Raw genomic sequence first — 24812 nt, 5'->3', positions numbered from 1 at the left:
CACGTCTCGCTAGCATCAACACCCTTCCTGAGCCAAGACACGCTCCGGACCCTTCTTTATATTCAGGCCGACGATGAAATATTGACTCGTTTTCTCGGACGAATGATATCGCATAAATTTCGACCAGACATTCGGTACCTATGTGCGGAATATAGACCCTGGGGTCTAATGCTTAGGGTCAATTGTACGGATGGCCCTAGAGGCGGAAAGGCGTGACCGGTCAACTGGGCAAACTGACGTGCAATTGTTGTATGCAAATTGCACAATAAAACATATATAAGGGTCGGGTGTGTGTTGGGATTTGTGGGCTTGAGATGTGGTTTGATTTTTAGGAAAGTTTTTGAAAACATCACACGAGAATGTTATGGATCTTAGAACAAATAAATACATCGATTGATACTAAAGATCGTTGATTTATGTAGATGGGCAAAAGTTATTTTACCATAAAAAAGCTTTTATATTTTTTTCTAAAAAAAATAAAAGGAAAGATTAGGTTAGATCCCAAAGTAAGCCCGTCGGCCCTCCTGGGGGTACTGGGGAAACTGTTGGGGTAATTCTGGCCCTAAGGGCTAATTGGTTGCTAATATTATATAAAAATATTTATGTAACCCTTAGATAATAACTTTAATTAATTCAATTTCATTTTAAAAATTTATTTCACTAAGAGCAATGATCTTCAACCTCTTACAAACTTTCAAATCTTTTTAATCTTTAATATTATTTAACAAACCCTTAATTTAGATAACAATTTAAGAGTATTTTTTAAAATTTCGTTATCTACTAAAGTTTTACTTTAATATTTTTTTTATTAAAGATGAGTAACTGTACGGTAGACTACCCACCGAAAAAAATGTAATTACAGACCATTCTGTAAGAAACATTGGTTTAAAAATTAAAAAAAATGAAATCAAACTTTATTTTCTATGAAACAAGTAAATTCAAAACACATGAAACATATGGACAAAAAAATGCGAAGTAGCCCAAATAAAAATCGAAAATGATTGGGCTGGGTCAAAGTATTTGTAATTTGCAAGCGAAATGTTTTTTGTCCCATAAATGCAAAACCCTTTTAAAACTTTTGAGAACTCAAAACTTTTAAACTGTAACCTATACCATATTTGCGTTAACACAGTCAGTTTGAAAGCTATCCATTTCATCATTATTAATAATTGAGAAAGAGATGGTATGTTAGGATTTACGCACCTACTACTAGCTTTAAAGCACACCGATTCACGTTCTATATACTTATTATTTATATTTTGAACAAATTTATGGAAATTTAAGTCAATACTGTATTTTTTTTATATTTGTCAATCATTCAAAAATTTTATTAAAATCAGTGGATTATTTTTCCGAATTTCTAGGAACAATGATCCATCAATAATATAAAACTATTATTAGTTTATATCAAGTAAAATACAATAAAGTGTTTGATTAGGAACTAATTAAAAATGTTGTAGAAAGTATGTATATTCTCTACAGTGTAAAAAATACACGTACACTTATTTTTTCTATCGTTAAAAACAGTGTTTGTACCTTTAGAACAACTTTGATTTAAACTAGCACGTAGCATTACATCCCTTAGCACAAACAAACAATCACAAGGCAGAAATTCGAAAACACATGATGATCTCGCGCTAAACAAATGTATTGTGCACTGACTCTTAAAAATAAATAGACTAAAATAAAGAATCAAATGTAGCAAGGTTCCATTTACAGCTCCAAATTTAATTTTAATGAAAAAACGATATTTGTGGTAAGATCCAGGAACAAAATATATTGTTAGCAATAATATATAAAGTTTATATGCTATGTTAAAAAATAAAATTACAATGTGAGTACAAAAGTCAAACATTAAATTGATTTTGGCCCATTTATATATTTTTAAATAAAAAATATTGAATTAATATGATAATAAAAAATGATAAGCAAAAAATACTGAAAATAAAAAATCTACCAAAGTCTACATTAATGATTTTTCAGTGTATTTTTTTAGAATCCTTATTATTTCTGGGTTAATTTCATCTTAAAAATTCTTAAGATTTATGATTTTTTAATGTAAATATGAAATAACGAATTTTAAATTGCTTGCTGCGGTAATTTACCATTTCTATATATTTTAATTTTATTAAATAATATTAATTTTCTGAAATTAACTCTTTAGTCTTGCTTCAAAATAAATCTCATAATTTTTTATATATACATTCTGTTTTTTTGTGATTCTGAGAATACATTTAAAATATGAATTTTATGTACATATATGTAATTTTGGCTTATTTTTAATATATTAAATTTAAAAATATTTTAAAATAAATTTATTTTCACTATTAAGTAATTTTTTTTTAATAATCGTTAATTTTGATCTCACGTCTTTGAGTAATTAGTCACTGACTATACTACTAGTATTTTATTTTAGTTTTTAGTGTATTCATATAATATATTTAATTTGACTTGCTATGTAAAATAAATTTACAAAAAAAAATACAAAAAAATATATAACTCTAATTCATACAATGAAGGTAAAGTGTTCCACAAATTCAAACACAAAAATATAATCTTATGATAAAACTTTTTAATTTCAAGGCATATTGTAAATATGACATTAAAATAGTTTAAAATGTTTGATTAGGAAAAAAATGATGTCCTTCATATTCCACAGGCATTGCCTAATTGGATGACTACAATACTTGTGTCAAAGACTGCATACCTTTATATTAATTATAATAAGTCAACATTTATCAGTAAATATTTAAAGCGTTTTAGTCAGTCAAAGATTTTCGGATCTAATAAGTCAACCTTTTTCGGTATATATATTTAAAGTCAGAAATGCACTGAAAGGATTTTTCCACTTATAGACACGAAAGATTATGGGGAGTAATAGGTAACTAAGATGTAAGACAAAATTAGTCAAAAGTCTAAAATCTATATGCGATGTGTATTTGTAGTTTTCAAGAATTTTATTTTCGAAAATTTAAAAGCATTTTTACAAAAAAAAGTAAAATATACTGATGGTTCAAAAATAAAAATAAATCTATAATTGAATTATTTCTGTTTCAACAAATATTATTGCTTCAAATTTGGAATTTTCTGTTTATGTTTATATTATATACATATATAGTATATAAAAGTGATTACCGCGCACCCATTTTTATTAGGAATTTTAGTCAAATTTTGAAATATATGTATATCGCTATATAGAGTTCAGTTGAAATGTATCAAGCGGAGCCATGCCAAGACTCGACTGAGACGAACCGTTGAAGACCAATAACATAAATGCTTTCCTCTTTACGTGTATATACTTTATTTTAATACAAAATTTTATTCCATGGTAAAAATGTAATTGAATATTTGTAAAATACAATTGAAGTCTCTTGTTTATACTATTTTTACAGATAATTGTTGACACCCTTAAAGCGTCGTAAAATAGGCAAACAAATCAGATATGCAGTTAGACACTGTAATACAAATAAACCACAAAATTTGAATCTGTCAGACTTTATCTTGAGACAGATCCATCTCCTTTACACGTTCTCTGTATTTATACATGAATTTAATATATAGTTTCTCCAACGTTTGAAAGAAATAAATGTATAAATAATTAGTGAGGTAAAATTGACATAAATTGATTATAATCTGGTCTATATATATATATATATATTTATATATATATATATATATATATATATATATATATATATATATATATATATATATATATATATATATATATATATATATATATATATATATAGATATATATATAGATATATATATATATATATATATATATATATATATATATATATATATATATATATATATATATATATATTATTATACTATATTAAATAAAATAGTATAGGCTTTCGATAAAGAGATATTGGCATTCGCTCCAGACAAGCAATATCACGGTTCACTTAGTTAATAAATAATTTGAAGAGCTACATGGCCGAAATTTACCCTTTTATATTACTTATATATTTTCAACTTATCTAAAGCAATTTTGATTAAGTAGAATTCATAGAAAAAAATTGAAATAATATAACATAATTCAACCGTCCACATTTTACAATTCCAGATAAACCATTATATTTATAACTTTGTTATTTGTTGGAAAGCATTGACCTTAAAGTCTTTTATATATCAAAAGTATTGTTCGAGGCCCTTCGATCGAGTAACCTGTTTTAAAAGACAATAAAACAAATTTAATTTCAGTGATAATTTTAATTGAAAACAAGTTTATTTACCTTTTTTCAAGTACTTATGTATGTAAATGTATTTAAACTTTTATTAATTAACTTTGCTTAAACAGGTGTGCAGTTATATTTTTGTTGAGAAAATAATCCGTTAATTTTAATTTGATGAAAATTTATCATTGGTCATTTAATTACGTTACGAGACTCTATTGTGCTTTAAATCAAACACGCTGTCTTTTTTATAAATGGTAATGTAAAGATTAAAATATTAAAGTAAAATTAAAATAGCAATGTTACATTATTTAACTTTTAGTAAAGATTCTATTACGTATTATTTCTTTACAATATACTGTAAATAATGTTATCAATAGACTATGATTATAGTGATAAAATATATATTTTTATAAAAGAAACTAAACAAATTGGTCTTTTATTCATTTTTTATCTAAATAAGTGTGTAACATTGAAATAAAAACGTATTTTACTATAACTTATTTAAAGGCAATATATTACACATTATTTTGTGGCAATATACATAAAGTATTTTTATACCTATTGTACTTCGAAATATAGTATTGTATACTAATTTTATTTTTTGCTTCAATGAAATATTTTTTCTTAGGTGTATTATATATTTTTTTTTAATTTTGAACAATTATAAAAAAATTGAAGCGTGTCGCTAAATAAATCTCAACGTGTAATTGAATTATGTTTGTTTTTGTAATTTGACCTATGATTAATCTCAGATCGCATTGTATGTTAATTTACTTATATTATAAAATTTTTGAAGTAAATAACCAGATTATTAACCCCAAATTAAACATATCAGTAAAATCTTGAATAATCAAACCAAAGTTGATTGAACGAAATATAAAAAAAATAATAGCACATTTAATACCTATCAAGCGTTTCCAGGTGTATTTTGGTTTGTAATAAAGATAATAACTGAGCAATATTTGCTCTACCAGCGAAGCTGTTTAAACAGTAAAATTTAATCGAACCAATAAATATCATTATCGGCCATCATTGTTTTTTGATGTTTTCTTTTCGAAAACGAAATTCCGATACGTTTGCCGCGAATTTATACGTCCAATACGTTTCTTAACGTTTCCAAGTCATGCATCTTCCTTTATCGTACAATTTATGGTTTACAGACGTTAAAGTTTAAATAAAGTTTCGAACACGTTTCGTTGAAGTTTTATATGCGAAACACAAATGTGTATAGGATTTGGAGCGTAAAAAAGGTCGATAAACATTGAACGCCACCGACATACGATGGCTCTTTTGAATGCCTGAAAAAGGTTATATTTTTAACGTTTTTACGTTATGAGACAAATAAGTAAATAACAAACTAATATATAGTACAACAGAAACCTGTTTGAAATAATATATTTATACAGTATACACTTTTTTACAAACGCAACACAACACGTGGTAGATAAAATCGTACCACGCATAAAGAGTAAAAAAAGTATGATATAACAAAATAAATAACATGTTTTTTAATTTGTTTTCACAACCTTGCTGGAATATATTTTGATTATATTTTGGATATTACAATGCTACCTGTAAAACCTCAAAAATACATTTGTTAACCAGCGCTTCAATATTTTCTCATAACTGAATTATCTGATATTTTTATTTGGAACAATATTTAACTAATCCAAAAACTTTTACCAGATTTTTAGCTGCAAACATCACACAATTCTATCCTTATGTAGTATGTATTAAATATATAGTTTTATCTGCTGCTTTTAATCTGATAAAATACATTGCATTGATATTTATTTAACACAATCAAATGTTATTATTTTAAGAAAGTAGTTAGACCTAGCGCTTTAAATTTAATTGGAGGCCCAAACACAATATTATACGATTATTTAAAATGAATAAAAAAATATTTTATGAATAATTGGTAGTGTGTCATTATTGTAACGCTAAACCAGAATTTAAAACGCAAGATAAGGGGTGACTAATCGATATATATCATTAAAATATCCGTTTGCGAGATCTTAGTATCTCCTTTCTTTTAATAATTTTTAAAAAATATATTAAAATTAACGTGACGCATTTGAAGAACCTGTAAGGCCACGATAATTTAAATTCTAGTAAATAAATTATTGAAATAATAAATAAAGGGTTTAAGTCACTGTTACATCAGCCTTCACAATTTTGCGTATCTATTGTACTGGGCGCTGTTTAGAAATGCTATTTTTACATAGTTTTTGTAGTGATTAATAATAAATATTGACTTTGTGTCTGTGTGGCTATTGTGCAATTCTGGGTGTTCTGCAGATTAATAATATTTGCTTATATCTCATGGTTTTTGGTATTACCCCAATATTTAAAAAATATTCTAATGGATACAGTATATATACATATTTAAAGAATAGCTAAATACATTTAAAAATAAAATTCCATCCAAAAAATTATTTAAAAATTAAACAAATTTACATATAAAGTGTATTAAAAATTTAAATGTCTCTAATAATACATATTTTGAGCTATAAGATATAATTCATAATTCTGGAGCAAAAATGTAAAAACAACTATGCAGCGCAAAACTACCATAAAAATGTTTTTAATAAAGCTATCTATACTAAATCCATAAAAATAATAACAATTTAAAAAATAAAATAAAAAAATATGATTACCTAATTCGTAAATAATTACTATTTTATTTTTAGTAAACGTGTTTTTAATATTTAGAACTATTTTGTTGCAGTATATTTTTATTGCTAAAAACGCTTATATTGCTACTTTACATTATTTTATGTAAGTAAAAAAGTTTAAAAATATTTTTTAGTATTTAATTTTAATGAACTGTGTTGTTCATAAAAAAATCAAATAATTTAATACTTTTTGTTGTATAAATACAATATTTAAGCTTTTGCTACTTTACCGAAAATTAAATAAAAAATCAGACACAATTTTTTACGGGCTGTGGGTAATTTGCTTCAGTGGAAAATCTTTTTGAAATATGTTGTATATCGATATTTAGATTCAGATAAGTGTTAATAACACATAAACGAAGTATTTTTACTAAAATATTAAACGTGAATAATATATAAAAATACTGAAGTAAAAAATGTATAAAATAATAAATACCACAAATTTTTAATTAGTTAAAATATTTAAAGTACATACTTCAAATAACCTATAAGTAATATTTTTTATTTCAAAATAAAAATCAATTGGTAGACAAATTGGGAAATCAAATATAAAAAAATAAGAAATTCTTCCTGTAGGGATGCTTATTTATTTTTGATGAAACACACCATTATTGAGTGAATTATCAACAAAGAAGAAAGTATTTAGTCTTAAGGAAAGATCCTTCAATCGAAAGTTATTTTGCTTTCTAATAATATTTTTCAATCTATTATTGGAGCTCAAAGTATCGTTAATTTATTATATAATTAATTTTATAATAATATCTTATATATTATATTATATAAACTTTATATATTGCATTGTACTATTACAACATACAAATTTCGTCTTTTAAATAAATAATATATTTTATTACGTTTGATATTAAAAATATATTAGGACTGAAGCTTCTGACGTCATTTCTGACTTTTTACAAAACTTTCTTTTCATTGCGGTAATTCAATAATTATGTAGCCAGACTACACCTACATATATTTGAGTCATTTATAATGACGTAATAGGCAGTTCTAAGCATATTCCTATAATTTGCAAATCTACAGCATCAATGAACAGGTACACGAAGTAAATGTCAAAGGTTCTTGTAATACATTACATTTATGTCTATTCCTTGAATATGAATATAAATCAAAGTAATATTTAACCAAATATATGCATATATCTGTGTATTTAAGTTCTCGTTATTTGATATGTGTATATGTAAGCGACAGTACTATGCTATAAAATTAATGATAGGCTTAGTATATAGGTTAAACGTCAGAGGTTGTTTACATACCCTTATCTCACTTATATCACAATAAATCCTAGATAATTTTTTTAAAATCACTCACTGTATGTTTAAATTAATCTTCACTGATTACAAGTATATATTTAATGCACTGTTTGCTTTTGAAGCTTTAGACTTTAGCGGAAAGGGCTCAAGCGACAGGACTAAACAGGACTATCCCGCGGCAGTACCGAGAGCAAACTGATGAGTATGAGGGGCGCAATCTGCATTGAAACCCTAAGGGCGCATGCCCGTAGAAGAACCCACTTTTATTATGAACGTGAAGACTGTTTGACAAGATTTTCGTCGGTGCTTGAAACCGAAACATGATGTCGAGTGTGTATGTGCGTTAAAATTACGTCTTAAGTGAGAGGCAGATGTTTCGAGCTCAACCAGACGTCTATTTAAGTTTATCTTTAGTACTAAACCTGGATTGGCATGGTGTCATGTTTGTTTACTAAATAATAAAGGTGTGTTTGTTTAATTTCCAGAATCAGTGGATAAAGTATTGTAACCTGTATTTTATTTTCAGTCAGATTTTAACCGCTTTCATTACAAATTATTAACGATGTGTATTTTTATGACGTAATGTAGGGTATGTGTTTATAATAGTATGCCAAATAAATAAAAAAATTTTGCTATATGGATACACACCTTAAGGATATACCTTTGTTATTTAGTTTAACATGGTTACCAGGGACCCAACAAATTAAACATATTATAAGCGATATATGATAAAGAGGATTTGTACTTCCAAAATATATGCTTAAAAGATGTTAACGTTACTAAAACAGTTTGTTTGTCCGCACAGAAAAAAAAACAGAACGACACTTGACATATCTGTGCATCCTGTGCCGTTCAACTCCACATATGTATCTGTTTTATAAAATATTTTTTTGTGTAATAGTAAGACTATTCTTTAAAGAGCAGAGAATGTTAATTTAAAAAAAAAAAAATATACAGCAGTTCTTATTTGATACATCTATATATTTCATCAAAAAATTAAAGCTCTAAAATTATTTTAGAAAAATTAAAAGTTGTAAAATTATTTAAAAAAAATCTTTAAAAAAGATTTGCGCAATAATTTGCTGTTTTTGCATATTGGCGTTTAAAAGAACATTATTATTAAATTTTTATAGTCCATGTTGTGATAAAATATGTAAGGTCCGTAAGGTCTAGATTGCTTCCACAGAGACTATGGGTTCAAGTCCCGACAAGAAACTTGAATTTTAATGTTTTAAAATGAGCTTTTAATAAAAAATAATAAAATTTAATAATTGTGAATTAAAACACACATAATAATTATTATATTTTTTATACATATGTCACTAATTTCAAAATTGAAAAGGCTAATTGTATTTATCATGTCTGATTGACTTAGCATGTTGTAAATTTGGGCTTACACCTGTCAGATTACAACAGAAAAGAAAAAAAACAATTAAAAATAAAATCTTATAGCAAAAATCTGTATTTTATTGCGGTTATTTATATTTTTTGCGTAAGACTTGTTAAAAAAGTATTTTTTTGCGAAGAGCAGTTATGCATATAAAACCGTTGGACATTACTTTAAAATATATGCGCAATGTCGAAAAGTGCCTCCACGCAGATATTAAACACAGCATCTTCGAATAGCACATTATAGAAAATAATGCTGTTTTTAAATGTACGCAAATATAAATACACTGTTTTACGCTTTTACACACACTAAATAATCTGATTAGATATGCATTAAACAAAAACAAATAGTCTGTTACCGCCCTAAATCAGCTACACAGTTTAAAGGATCAAAAACTGAAAAATACGTTTCATTTATCCTAATCTATAAATAATATATAAGCCAGACTACTTCCGTTACGATCATAAGATATCAATTACACAAACGATTTCCTATTAAAACAAATATACATTAATATTTTCATAAGCACTTGTATAAGAATCATAAACTACATGAACAATAGCGAAGGTCAGTGCCAAATGTAAATGAAAGCAGTGCATATTTTCGCTGAAAAAGTACTAAGCAACCCATGAGTTTCCGTTCTATAGAATAGTAGCTAATGTAATACAATTGTATTTATTTTAAATAGCTAAAACCATTAGACACTATAATAGCTAAAAACATCGATATTGGATAGAGACCAAATTTTGAAGCATATATAAAACAAAACATTGTCGTATTTATTGTAGACATTTTAGTAGGAAAATATACATAAAACTGCCACTTATCCAGCAAAGTTAAGCCGAATTGACCAAAACGATCTTTAAAACAATGAGAAAAACAACCGCTTTCACTTCGCCTCTTTGATTTTGTCTAGCCTAGCAGCCACTTAAAATCTCTAAGAGTTAATCTTGATTATTAATACGACTTGTATATTACATGCATTCAATATTATATTTAATATTATATTTAATATTATATTTAATATTATATTTAATATTATATTTAAGCTATTAAAAGAAAAAATTAAAACATTTATTTTGACAATAGCCTAAGAATTACCTATTTTCAATATATATGTATTAAAAGCTCATCTCCAAAACAAATCAAAATATTATTATAAAAGTTAAAAATTATATATATATATATATATTTATATATTTATATATACTATAACGTACGACTATAATAGCTTTTATAAAATAGATCAACTCGTTTTTCGTTTCTATTTGCTTTGTATTATTTTTTGAGAGCGTGAGAGCGAAAGCAGGTGTTTCGAAACGAATGAGAATCCCTGTTAAATATTTAAACAGATTTTTATATATGAAGTGCCCTTGTGTATTCATAGCCCGCAGTCTTTTACAAGTCGAGAACTTTATGCCAACTGTGAAAAGGATGATTTAAAAGGATATTAAAGTAGCACATCTCTACACGCGAATTGAAGATTTGTCTTAAAAGCCTTAAAAGTATAACCTATTAAACGAACACAATAATGTTTTTTTAATATGATTGCTAAACAATGTGTTCTAAATACGTCTGTACGATTTTACTGATCATCTAGAGAATTTATTAAATGGTCTAAAATCCTAGGATTATAATCCTTATTAATATGATATAATCCTAACAAAATAATATGAAGGCGCAGGTAGGAAGAGTTATTCATATCCACCTTGTTTTATGTCTAATTTTATATTTCATGTAGTAAAAGCAACCCATATACAAACATAAAACCAATAAAACTTATATAAATTATAATTAATATCCCATATAATATCACATCACAATTTATGTATAACAATCGCGCCACATTAATATTTGGCCCTTTTAAAATTCACACAAGCGTAATAATATATACGCAGTGCAAATTACACGTGTTCCACAGGCCCTAAACTAAACAAAATTTTCCTTTCAGGATGAATATCTTAATTAAGGCCCGGACCCGTGTTGATATACGGTCTCAATTTTTGACCCACGAGGGCGGCAAAAAGGGGCCCACAAAAGAGGGCCCTTTAATTTTAGCCCTAATTATAATGATTGATTCTAATGTTTAGGGCGGGACACTACGTAGGTTTTTCATGCTGAACGCGTGTACTATAATCACGTGTTTTGTGTGAAATATATTAAGTACTCTAAAACAGGGTGTGGTATATTACATATTTTCTTTAAAGTAAATGTATTTTTATTGTGATATATATTTTTTGTATAAATCAAAACGCAAATAAAACGCTGCAGAAACTGTTTTTAAATTTAACAACGAGTTTGGTATAAAAACTGTTAATAAATATATGGTGTAATGGTGGATTCATAAAAGTTATTGCTATGTTCGAGAGCCTTGAAAATAAAGGTTATGAATGACCAATTGAAGGCGTTTGTTAAACTATGATCAAGCACAAAGCTTTTACAAAAAAAATGGTAATAGTAATCCAACAGTTAAAATAGGTAAATAAATAAATAGTTCTCGACAAATGGGTGCCACATAAAGTAAAATATCACTGTTAAGAAACACGCGTGACAAAAATTAAATTTCTAGCAATAACATAAATATTTTTCTTAATGGTTGGATAAAACGAAAGCTCCAAACCACTTTTAAACCAAAAATACATGAAAAATTGTCTGTTTTTTGCACTAGGTATATATTAACATATCTTTTAATAATTGTGAATATTTAAAAAAAATCGACAAAGTACACCAATAAATGCGATATTTATTTCCTGATCTAGTTAACAAAAAATATTAAATTTCCTTAAGAAGCAATGCGTGACTACATATCCCACAATTGTCCATTCGAAAGTTTAATGTGTTGAACGATAAAATATTACCTGATCTGCCATATTCATTATTAAAAGCAGCTAACAAAAATGCTTTACAAGTGGGTGCCGCATAAACAAAACCATAACAATAAAACCACCGTTCCTTAGTTTATTCTGTACTTTTATAAAATGCGCTCGGTCTTATTTACTATTTTTAAATCCTTATTCTCTACTCCATTACATATGAGAATTGTTAAAAATCTACAATATATATTATGGATTAAATTTTCTTGTACGACAATGTGCGAACATACATCGTATTATGTTAACTAGATATTTTGCATTTTAAAAATATTTTTAGGGTAGGGTTTCAAATTACTAAGTATCTGGTAAAAGTGAATTTTGATATAATAATAATTCAAAGACTACAGAATTTTATCACTGAAATAAAAAAACTTTTAATATTCGTCATTGCGTATTTTTCAATCAAAATGTGTATTATTAGCGAAGAAAATATACTTTATTTATTTCATGAGCAACCTTATATAATTTATTTGTATTGTGCTATAAATATAATATATAAAAATTATAAAGTAATTAATTTATAAAAGCAGCAAATTATGTTACAAACATATTTTCAACACTTCTACGCTACCCATTAAGTGACACCTAAACACAAAGCCCATATAGTTCGGAAAAACTATAATTAAACTTCAGATTACCAGATTGTTGAATACCGCAAACTATCTGGAAGGCTATCATTTGTTAGTCATGTATTGTTTTCTATCATAAGCGTGTTAGGCCTATAAATAAAACAATATAAAAAACAGACTGGATAAGGGGTGACTTATCGGTAGAAGTTTTGATTTCTCCTAATTTTTTTTTCAATACTAAAAATACTCGCAGCTTTGTCGTCAGTGATAACAACAAGTAGAAATCGCGCACCACATAATTTATGTACTAATTATTTATTCCTTTTTTTTTGTTTGTGTAACTCATTATTTCATTTTATATATTTTGATAAATCAGACAGGAATTAAAGAAAAATAAGAGAAAAATCATAAAAAAAATTAGGGCAAATACTAATCATACAAAATATCGGACATCATGTTTCGTACATTTTATAATATTATTATTAATTTGTAATAATAATATTACAAACTAATAGTAATGCCAAAATGACTCATTGATTCATTTTGTCATTGTAAGTAAAATACGTTATGGTGCAGAAATATGAAAATCAACGATTCACTATGATATAACTATCTAAGTTGGTCTACAATTATGACATATAAACTTTAAAAGTACGTAAAACAGGTCAAAATGATGTAATATGCTTTTTTAACCCTTTGCTCTACAAAGTCATTTTCAGTAAATTTGTCAATAATTATGATTGAAAGGAAAAAATCAGATTTTAATATATATGTATATATATATATAAAAAGGGGCTTAAATTACGATAACTCTTCAATGTGTTTATTATACATTTATTTGACAAATTAATTTTTAAAATCAAGTGTAATACTTTTTTAAAGCAATACCTTTAAAGAAAGCTAGATATTTTTTTTAAAGTTTTGAAATAATACGTCTTTTCTTATCTTCCTATGTGAATTTGGGGTTCTAGTTCTAAAATTCTGATTTTAAATTTTTAAATATATATTCTAAATATAATACCCAGAATATTCAAAAAGAAAACCTTTGCTATAATAACATATTTAAGCAAAAAATGCAATCTGGAACAAAAAGCCCGTAACCAAAAGTCGTATTTTCGGAACATAAATAATTCCTATAATTATGATTAACTTACGAAATGTCATTTTATTGCTATATCAAATTGTTCTAAAACTTCATCTAAAATATTCAAATAATAGTCATAAATTTTACTTATTAAAATTCATTTTTGCTGGTTTAAAACATCCTTTTGAACTATAAATTGAAAACCCCCACAAATTTTAATATGTAATTAACTAATAAATAATAAAACCATTGAATTGTAAGGACAGTCTAAATAAGAATGAATTACTGCAGAAATACATAATATGTTCACGGTGATTTTTAGCAACACAGACTATTGTATCAAGCATCCACTGCATCTATAGACAGACCACTTTTTATTAGTTCTAGATGTTAAATCAATAGGTATTTGGTCATAAAATCAGAAATTTGTCTGATTATAAACCATTACCTGATGTATCCGAAATAAAAAAAATAATATAAAAGATTTGAATTATTTAAGAAACAGCTCGACATAGGAGTCCAAAGGGTTAAGAGCAGCGAACGCAGAACCCATTTATAGTTTAAAAATATTAAAATAAAAAGTAAAATAAATTAAATTAATAATATAACTATACACAAATTGAATTGTAGACAATGTAATGTGTGTTTTTATATAAATAAGCTTAACAGCTCATTAAAGAAACGCGATATTTTTGAATAAAACACTTTTTTTTATCACTGATAAAATATATTTGTGAACAAAAATAAATTTTTAGTTACGTTTCTCAAATGTCAATGCTTTTTTAAATGGGTTAAAAATCGCTTTCTCAAAGTTACACCAAAGAAAATATGTTGAAGGATAAAATTATATTTTTATATTATATTTTTAATTATGCAAAAGCACCTGAAGCATTTTTATGGTAATTCGAATATATTTTTGCTATAAGAAAACAATGTATTATAAATAACACAATTTGTTTTTATGTTCAGTAAATATGACCTAACATATAACATATTATATATATCCAATTTTCAAGTTGTTATTTTTGTGTTACGGCAAAAAAATAAAAAAAAACTTTTGAGTTATTTTTACACATTTTGCTATACAAATATTTTTTATTTAAAATAATAATCTTTAAATTTTATAAAAATTATCAAATAACTAGAGATACCTTAAAAAATATAAGCAAGATTATTTACTGATTTCATTGATACATTAAATAATGCTTTTTTAGCGTTCGTATAACTATTTATAGTGTTATTTATAATATTGTAGATATATCAATAAAATTTTGTCGTAATAATTGCGGAACATGTAAAATTATGCTAATAAAAATAGATTTAAGGGAATTTCAACCACTTGCACAATTTTTATAATATATGAACGACCACTTTAAAGAAATAAAAAGAAGAATAAAAAATATTTTAAATCGGGCCACACGCAGCAGAGCGATTTTGTAACCAAACAATTGCATTATTTATAAATAATAAACGGATCACCTAATAGCGCAACTGTTCCGAGACGGTAATTACTAATATGCATCGTTGAAAAGGCGACTGTTTGATTAGAAAGGATACAAGATAAACAATACGTTTTACCCTGTGCATAATATTATTGTTTTTATACCCTTTGAATATCGATCGCCGGGTGCCCATCTGAACCGTTTCTATTTTAACGCGTTTAAAAAATAATTTTATTTCATAGACCGATATAAAAAATAGTAAAAAAAGCGCTAACTATAACTTTTTTTAGTGTGGAGTAAAACCAGTCATGTTATCTCTTAACTTTTGTATCTAAGTAACTTCTCTTAAATCAAACATTATACCAACGTTAGATGGTTGTCACACAATAAATTTTAAACTCCAACACAGTAAATCCTAATCAATCGACATCATAGTAGACCCAGTGTACCGTAGAATAATTCATGTGTTCTAATGATACGTTTCGCTCATGCGTAGACATTCCCAAGTACACACATATACACACACGTCAGCGTATTTCTCGCTTTGATATCCCTAGCTTTATACCTACGTATTTATTTTACGCAAATAATATCGCCGCGTGTTAATTAATTATCGCTACGCAACGAACTGGGTTACGTTTAACGACGCGCTTACGCAACGTAACGATTCACGTTCTAGGGTCTAAATGTCTAAATGTTATGATTGTGGGGCGCCAAGGTGTGCGATAATGAAATTAACGTGCCGTCGATTAATTTCGGCCTATGGGCGATTTTTTCGGTCGGGTGAAAAATGGCTTCGAATTGCTCAAATCCGCCCGCCCCTAGGGATTAGCGCGGATTATACGTATCATAGTGGTAGGGATTCGTGGTGCGGTATCGAAAATCGATCGAGAGAGGAGTAATCTTACGGTTTACATAAATAATGTTAAGCGTGCTTTGAACGCACTAGAGCTTTGTCGTACAGAGAGTTCGGGAAGTTCTGGTGACATTTTGATAGCGATTATATAGTGACACGTCACGCGTCATGACGTCAAAATAGACTAACGAAAGGAAAACTTAAAAATGTTGTAAATATGATTTTTTGTCAAAACTATATTTACATGAATGTATGTTTTTTATATTAAAAGGTATGATAAATATGTTACGTGGCGCAAAATAAACTTGATTATTTTATATAATATATGGAAATATTCTGTAGACATATTAGGTATCCCTTTTTTTTATTTCGATTTAATATACATACGATTTATACGAAAAATAAAGTTTATTTAAAGTTATATATAACTTTAAAAGCTTATTACAAACTTAAGTGTATTGAAATATGTTTTAAAAACATAATAAAAATATAGCAAAAATTAAGACTTTAAAACAAAAATATACATTATAAAAAAACATAACAAAAAATTTGGCAAATCAAAATATTAACGCTTCGAAATTTATTTAAAGAATTTATTTGAGCTCTTAAAACAATTTGCAAATGTATATTTAGAAAAAAATATTATTTTATATTAAGGCAATGTCTTTTGAAAAAATAGGAAATGAGTTTTTTATATAAAAGTATATTAAAAAGTTAAAACAGCAAAAAGAAAGATATAACAATACAAAATATTATCCTAAGCATTCTGTTTTTATTTTTACTCTTACAAATAATATTTTTACTATACGAAATAAAAAAAAATGAATAAATTGGATAGACAACTGAGTCTAATTGGCGAGACTGCTAGTTCCGGTCTTTATTGATCGAGTCAAGAGCTCAGTAGTGCTTATTAATGCGACAAATGTCTATACTGGTCCTTCCAGGAGGCTTAGACGAGTAGAAGGAAGGCTAAATTTAAAGCTGTAAGGGTTATTGCCTTTAATGAGTCACAATCATTTTATGCGAAAATACTTCTTAAGAAATTTAATAAATAAGCGTTATTATAATATTTAAATAAACGTTAAGTTACTTTGCAAAAGTGCAAGAAGATCATGATTTTCTGAGCAAGACGCTATCGAGAGGTAAAAAATATTCAATATAATTGCACACATCAGAAACCAAATGGCAGTGACAACCGGGTCTGTAAAGTGGCCCAAAAGGACTTTTTCGTCCGGTTCGTACACCACCTAGAGACCCAGCCCCAGCGGTTTACAAAACCGACGGCAGAGCGCCCATACGTTCCAAGGGTATATTCCAGCATTGTAAACATTTTAAGCTACTCGCAGCTGGCTAGCATATAATAAGTCATCCACAAAACGGCATCATTTTTATATAAATAATATTTGCTTTTCTACAACAATTTTATATAAATCACAAGCAGGTTAACTGCGTTTAAAGAGGCAATTGTGTTAATGTTTAGCTTCACTTCCCATTCATTCTTTTGTGGTGCATTTACAAATTATTTTTTAAATCACAATATTTAGCAAGTAATCTAATCATTGAAAAATATTTGAATTTTTTGCTAAAAACGATTAATTTCTAAAAAAAAAATTAATAATGATGCAGCATGAATTTTTGCAAATTCAATAATAGTTGATTTTTAATATATCTGTATATAAATCGATATTATTTATGTAAAATCCATCTCGTTGCGCAGTGAAATTATATTATATACTAATCATGTGTTGTAGCTCATACATAATGTATCGATTGTACTCGTGTAAGTTTTGTGACGCAATACCGCTTGAGTACACATAAAGCAGATTCGGACATTTATATCAATAGTTTATTGGCAAACACCTGTTCAAAGTAATTACTTAGCCACTAAAGTGGTCGTCCAATCTAGGCAAACAGTTTATCATGAGCTGAGGTGTCCGAGTGGTTAAGGAGTTGGACTTGAAATCCAATGGGTTCTACCCGCGCAGGTTCGAATCCTGTCCTCAGCGAAAAGTTTTTTTTAATATTATAAATAATAATAATAATAATAGTGCTTTTAAATATGTAACAAAATAACGTCATAAAAATGAATTAAGTCAAAATAGATATAAAACAGCAAGAAAAAAATAAGTTCGATAAAAGTAAACGTCATATTCGATAAGAAAAACGACCGTATATAAAAATAATACTCTATATATAGAATAAAAACAATAAAAATCAGTATAAAAAATAAATCATCTCTTAAATCAGTGCACACTGCAGATTAATAAACATTCAGCTCCTTATAAAACGGTTAAATTTTTCCACACTACCGATAAGAGCCGATACTTGACTTTATAAAAAATATTTGAATTGAAACTTTTATAAGCAGGCAAGTTTTATTCTTATTTAGGTTGCGACAGGCAACAAGTACTCTATCTTTAAATGTTTGATTTAGTTAAAACCACGAAGTCAACAGCACTCAAATCACCAGAGATAGCTGTCTAATTATATAAACTGCGCATTGGTTAGATACATAATTATTGATTTTATTATTGTAGTTATCAAACAAAGCTGGATTATTATACAATGGATTAACGTAAATACATACTTGCATTTGAAACAATTTACCAAATGTTTGGTTATGGATAACTTGGATATCTGTTAAATACATCGGTATTCATATTGTAGACGTGTTTTGAAAATCAGTCACGTTTATTACTCGCAGCTCTTCGAGTTCAAAGGAAATAGATTTATTACTACCGGTTATGTGCATTTACTCTATTGGTTAATTACAGATTAGGTAAATAGGGGACAATATACCTTAGTATGTATTACGTAATGTGTAGGTATTAAAACGTGATATATATTAATATTGATAGAATACCAATTATGTGTAAATAATATTATTTTTTAGAACATAAGATTATCATTCGTTGTGGTATAAAATAAGCCGATTATAGAATGAATTTTTTTATTGTTTAATATAATTCTAAAAATAAATATTTTAATATTAACCATCATTATATTATTGTAATAATTTATTCAAATACTTAATAACAAGCTTATTCTTGAAATATACATGAAAAAGATAATTTTTAGTTGAATTTAAGATCTTTGCTGATTTTATGGTTTACACCGATTTTAAAAGTACTTGTATTAACCCTTTGGCTACCAAAATCCGATATATCGGCTTTCGCTACACTAGCGAGAACTGCCGGATCCGACGGCTCCGAAATCGTAGTATCCAATACATTTTCAACCGTCTGTAGGGTAATTGCTTCAGGGGTTTATAACATTTTTTTCAAATATATGTTATAAATATATTATAATCATTATTTTTATACATATACACACACATATATATATATATATATATATATATATATATATATATATATATATATATATATATATATATATGTATATATATATATATGTATATATATATATATACATATATATATATATATATATATATATATGTATATATATATATATATATGTATATATATATATATATATATATATATATATATATACACATATATATATATATATATATATATATATATATATATATATATATGTATATATATATATATATATACATATATATATATATATGTATATATATATATATATATATATATATATTATGTATATAAATATATATATATATATATATATATATATATATATATATATATATATATATATATATATATATATATATATATATATATATATATATATATATTCAACAGTCTGTAGGGTATTTTTACTTAAACCATTATTTAAAAATATTATATTTTATTAATTTACGAAAAGGTTTATTTACATTATAAAAATAAATAACATATTATATACCATTGTTATTGATTCCTGGTTGGAGTTCGGCCGCTCAGATCTCGTATTTTTTAATACGTCATGCGATAATGACTCTTATTACAGCGCAAATAAGAACTAAAATAACACACAATCGCATATTCATCATTAATTAGGTCAAGTTCACTGCAGACAGCGTCGCACGCCGCGACAGCATGTTTACAAACTAAAATACACATTTTGACTTTTTAATTATTTAATAAAAAGTCCCGGCAGTTCTGGAACATTTTTCCAAAAATGCCCGGCATCCAAAGGGTTAAATAGTCATGAGAAGTAAATTTAAAAAAATATATTTAGGTACATAAAACCATTGTTTAATTGTTTTTTTAAACTATAAGTTTTGTTATTATGTACTTTAAATTTTTATAAATATAATACGGTGTATAAATATAGTATTTTTATAAAAAATGGACCTCTGATTACCATTAAATTTTAATTTCGCTTATATTCCTTATTTATTAAGGAATTTGTAAAGGTAATGGATAGAAAGTATATCATTATATTTAGAACAAAAACATTTCAATTGATAATGATATGATTATTACATTCAATATTAAATTCAGAAATTAATAAAAAGTATTAGAAAAACCGTATCTATTTATAGTAATGTGAACATTATTTAATTATGTTGTTAATCAGGTTTGTTAATATATATATATGTCATTGCTTTTATGTTTCAATATCGGTATAAGCGTTATTTCTGTTCGTGTGTCTGTTTTAAACTAATTTAAATAGTCTTTGGATTTTCAAAGATAATTAAAATAATATTTTATCCCTATAAAAATTAAAACGTAACTAAAAAATGTTTATAAAATCAGTAAGCAATTTTTTAGCCTTTATTTATTTATTTTATAATTATGTTATGTTCTAGATAAATAAACAAGCTAAAAATATGCGTATATTTATACAATATATTATTATTTACGAAAATAATAAAATATAAATATAATCAGATGATTGTTCCAACTCTCCATTCAAAATATTTATACAAGATATTAACAAAATCTCTGTAAATATTTTATTTTGAAATGGGTTGTTTAGGATAAACGTGTATTTAAATTTATGTTTTATTTCGCAAAGGTAAATTAAAAAGTGCAAGAGAGCATTTTATGGGCGTATTTCAAGACAAACAACTAGAGTTAGAAAAGTATATACCTTAAAGGTTATTTTTACAAACTTTAAATACTACGTAATGGAATATAAATATAAGGTAATGTATACTAAGGAAATCACTGGTAGAAACTATAAATTTTGGTTTAGAATTTCTTGTTCACCTATGACAAGTTGCGTTGTTAAATTTAACTTTGTTTGTCGGCAATATTTAGTATCCAAGCGTTGCTCATTAACGGTAAAGGTAAAACAAACCAAAACCCCAAATTACTCATTACATAGAATGGCGACGTTGCTATTAAACTGATTTCAAACAAATACTAGCTACGATAAATCCTTAAAAAACCGAGAGGAGCAACCACTTTTATTCAACCGTCCTATCTTTTCCAAGATGAATCCCAAGAGTTTCACTTAATCTTTGATACGACTTCAAGAATCCAGTATTACGGTGAAAAAAATACGTATGTGTATTTATTATTGAACAAATTGTTCTGCACAGAACTTCTGTGAGCATGATAAGACTATATGAATATTTTATGAATATTGTTAAAATATCTTAAATTTTAATTATAGTGATTTTATATAATTATATAATATATTTAATAAACTAAATATTTATATAAAAAAATCAATTAATCTTGGATCATGTAGAAAATTAAATACACATTCATTTTGTCACTACTTTCTTAAAAAAATAATATTTCTCAAGCGACAATGATATTTCATATACATATGTTATATAACACACTATTACTTCTATAAGGCATAAAAGTTTATTGTCATATAAATTAAAACCTCAAAGAATTTTAATTTATAGGTATAATGATTTTGGAAAATATATTATAGAAATAATTTACTCGAATTTAAAAAAAATATATATAAAATATTTGAAATACAACTTGTGCTGTGTGATGATAAAAAAATTCCCAAATATATAAATATAAATTTTAAAATCTAATCATTGCTCGAGTAAACTGTCAGTAGTGCATAATTAGTTTAATTGATATTTTTGATTTTTAATCAAAGCATGGGAGATTTTTTGATAAAAAAATAATTTAATTAATTGATCAATTTTGTGATATAATTAATATATTTTACACAATCTGCAAATATGAATAGAACTCTGTTTTTAGATGCCACTTATAACAATAATTTGTATAGATATAATAAAATATTACTTCAATCCAGATATACCATAGATTCTCAAAGGAGACATTAACGCCAACCGGTAGGCGATGGACGAATCTCGGTGGATATGCTGGCTCTAGGGTAATTTAGTGGGCGATGAAGGAGCTATGAAGGGCGACGGAGAAGTGGGCAAAAAGTTTTTTGTTCAAAAAATAATTTTGTACGAGTTAAGAAAAATATTTTATTTTTCGAATATCATTCGTATACAAGATAAAAATAAACAGCACAAGAAAACTTCCCTAAAGAAGTTTTGCTGGAATTTTACTTGATGTCGAGTGTTCATTATTTATTGAAACAACATAGCTTCTACTTTTGAGTGTATGAGTGTATTAAGCGTATCAGATAGTCAAAAGTTTTGTATTTGTATATTTCATTAATCAAAATATATACCAAGCATTAAAAGACTAATAATCTTTTTCGTATTATAATTACCGCATATGTGCTCAGTTGAAATGTTAGGTTAGTGATAATATTTTCCAAAAAAATTTTTAGACACAAGGATTATTACTTTAACATTTTTACTTAATGACGATAATAAACTAATAGGGCGATAACTATTTGGAATTAAAGAATCCTTATCGGATTTTTATCGTATGATTCTTAGCAATTTTTCAAATAAAAGCCGCTAGTACTTCGATTGTCAGATCTGGCACATGCAAGCAGTCATATTGAATTTCCAAGAATAATTAGGCAATTTAATTCTGGGATCTCAGATCCCAAGATCCTTAATAATTTACAATGCTTATAAATGTCAATAATAATAAAAATAAGTCTAAAACTTTGCGAGTTGAATTTAAAACAAATTTTTAATGTTCAATACACCTGCACTTGTAACATGCGGAATCAGCGAATGCTCATATGTTATTAAAATAGCTTTTAATGATGCAAAACGAAAATATATTACCGTAAGTGATTTACTGAGGTTAGATATTGACACAGTTATTTTAAATACAAATTATTGACTATTCCTCATATAATATTTATTAAGCAAAAACTGACAGAATCCAAAAATCAATTATAAATTTTACCATAGTAAAAATTATACTAAAATATGTTACTTGATCTCTTAATCCTGATTTTATAAACTAGTTAAAAAGCGCGTAATATTAAAAATAAATTTAAAAAATCACATACAAAATTCAACTGTATCCCCCGGGAGCAAGTTTGTTATAATCTGGTAGGAACTAATTTTGGCGCCGATTTCAGAGCAGAGTGCGTCTCTGGAGTACCGGGAGTGAGCCAAATAGGATTATGTCATTGTTTGAGTCAGGGCAGGGTGGAATTGGGAGGTGGCTCATGTTATAAACATGAACAAGCCAATTTGCATAAGCGCGCTCGCAATAATTGTGACCATACGTTTTCCTCTTTTAACCGGGAAACTTTTAACATCCGTTTACAAAAATATGACCCCGCGCTAGCGAGTGAGCTTCGAAATATAATTTTAAATTGCATCTGTGGATCAAAGACATTTGCGTATGTACTTCATTGTTTGTTTATAATCATTGTATACGAGCTATTTTCTAAAAGTATGAGTACTATTTTTTTAAATTTAAATTAATATCTAACGTACTGTGGCGACCACACAAATAGGTCCACATACAAAAAAGGGCAATTGTCTTATTGTTAATGACTGTGACTCAAAACGTTCATGCATTAACAATGAGACAAATATCATGGAACAAGATAGATTTCTTTTGACCACACAACACGAGTCGTTAAGAGAATCCCTTTGTGACAAAACTGCTACGGACTGCTTTTCGAAAAATTCTGAAGTCTGGAAAAGCAAAAAAAAACTAAAGTTCTACGAAGCGACTGCAGCGATTGGCTAGGAGATCGATGCACAATCGCGATTGGCCAGCAAGCGAGCAGCCCCTAAAGGATATAAGCCCGGACTCTAATGAGGAGAGGGCAGACGGGCAGAGACGAGCAGACAGCCAGCGACGCAGACGATCTACCAGCAGGAACCGGAGGAACCAGCCACACGCCCTCACCGAAAGACCAGAAGATCATTTCTGGAACTCCCTAACTACCAGCTGCTCAAAGAGTCACAACTGACACTCGCCGCACGCAGCCGCATGCAGCCACAAGCCCACCTGCGCCACCTTCACCGCAGTCGGAAGAAACGCCACGCTTTTAATCCTCCATGTAAATATCACTTAATAAAAAGTCTATCTAGATTCACACAATACTCTTATTGGCCGCGAGATTAACTACCCCTAGGGCTACGCCCCCTAAAGTACCATAAAAAATAGGCTAGTTATTTTAAAGTACGACCTTTAAAAAGCCAAACAGTAATTCTA

The 24812-nt window shown here is 27.0% G+C and overlaps 1 protein-coding gene and 1 non-coding gene across 2 annotated transcripts in view; one reads left to right on the top strand and one right to left on the bottom strand.

Moving 5' to 3' along the window:
• The window catches only part of LOC148225955 (kin of IRRE-like protein 1), a 231105-nt gene that overhangs the window by 193396 nt on the left and 12897 nt on the right, over window positions 1–24812 (bottom strand). The gene's annotated exons all lie outside the window — the stretch shown is intronic.
• TRNAS-UGA (transfer RNA serine (anticodon UGA)) lies at window positions 18275–18356 on the top strand. The gene has a single exon. It is a non-coding gene; the product is annotated as a tRNA-Ser (tRNA).

The sequence above is a fragment of the Plectrocnemia conspersa genome, unplaced genomic scaffold (assembly GCF_051122295.1).
Source record: "Plectrocnemia conspersa isolate PC_06_02 unplaced genomic scaffold, ASM5112229v1 ptg000014l, whole genome shotgun sequence".
NCBI lineage: Eukaryota > Metazoa > Arthropoda > Insecta > Trichoptera > Polycentropodidae > Plectrocnemia > Plectrocnemia conspersa.
Note: the sequence above shows the minus strand (reverse complement) of the source record. Positions and strands in the feature narration are given on the sequence as shown.